Source organism: Neovison vison, chromosome 6 (assembly GCF_020171115.1).
Source record: "Neovison vison isolate M4711 chromosome 6, ASM_NN_V1, whole genome shotgun sequence".
NCBI classification, from domain to species: domain Eukaryota; kingdom Metazoa; phylum Chordata; class Mammalia; order Carnivora; family Mustelidae; genus Neogale; species Neogale vison.
This window is the reverse complement of record NC_058096.1, coordinates 182,677,809-182,679,139: the sequence shown is the minus strand read 5'-3', so window position 1 is coordinate 182,679,139 and position 1,331 is coordinate 182,677,809. Positions and strand designations below refer to the sequence as shown.

At 36.6% G+C, this 1,331-nt stretch overlaps 1 pseudogene; it reads right to left on the bottom strand.

The window, feature by feature from the left end:
* Positions 1–725: 725 nt before the first annotated feature.
* Positions 726–1,083, bottom strand: LOC122910635 (annotated as a pseudogene).
* Positions 1,084–1,331: the final 248 nt, after the last annotated feature.

Below are 1,331 nucleotides of genomic sequence, written 5' to 3'. Positions count from 1 at the left end.
TAGCCTCTGCTCGAACACATGCCCTTTTGTCCGGTGGATTTCACTTACAGAACTCTAGTTCAAAGATAAAATTACTGAGGATTTCTAGACGGCCGCAGCATAGCATTAGACAAAAAAGAGGACAACCACGTAGGTAATGCCAGCATGAGGCCGCCCTGGGCAAAGCCAACATAAGCCTATAATTACAATTTTCAACTTTAACTCTGACTTTTTATTACCATGTGATATCCTGGATTTATATGCATGTTTTGAGGTCATAGCTAAGGACTTTCAATTTAGGAAGTTACTTGAGTTATATTAAAAAGGTAGGGGTTTTTTGGTTTTTTGGTTTTGTTTTGTTTTGTTTTTTGCTATTCTATCCTAATTTTGATTCAATAAAAATTGACTTTTTTTCTTACCTGAAATAGTAAACATGGTGTCCATGAGTTGGTGTTCGTATTTTTTCTCTGTCAATGTCCCTTTCTTTTTCCTGAATCATGTTGTACATTTGGTATTAGGAAGGACTCACCATCTATATTCTGCATCCCCAAAGTTATCTAACAAGCCACAGGCAATTAATATTTACTGGAGAGCAATATAATTTTACATGCATTCACACCCTTCCTCTTCTGCACACATTTATATGCACTTAGTTATTTTTTTTTCAGCTAGTATAGTCATTTATTGTAGTATCTTTCTTAGGGAACACTGTTTTTTTTTGTTTTTTTTTTTTTACTGTTACACAAGTTTATTTAACAAAAAAGTCCAACGTGAAAATGCACGTGACCTAATTTTTATATTGTAGTAGAAAAGGTGCTTTCAAGAGGGGACATGTGGAAGCAGTTGATTTCTTCTGATGAACACACCCGTTGTTCATACTCATTCCAAGTCTTCTAACATGATGACATTATTTCCTCGTGTTACCACCATTCCAGTATTGTTCTGTTGCCCACTAGTTGCCATCTCCACACATTCATCTATCTCAATATTCATAAACGGATCAAACCCCCACAATAGTCCTTGGACATGTCAGCCACCATTTAATTTCAAGGATAATTTCTTGTCCATAAATTTTTCCAACTCTGGAGGGTGAGCTTTGCTCATGGTATCTAGTTGGCGAGCGCAAATTTGCCTCCAGGCAACAACTTTTATACCACAGCTTTAAAAAGTGACTTTAAGGTGCGTAGCCACTTGACTTTGTGATTCATTCATAGGTCCTTTCAGGTTAAATCTGCCTGTTGTCCATTGTTCCCCTACTTTTCCCATCACTCCCTTTTAGGGCTTTCCTGCATTTGAAATTTAGATCATTAACTTTAAGGAAGAAATGGCAGAATCTCAAAACTGGCATACAT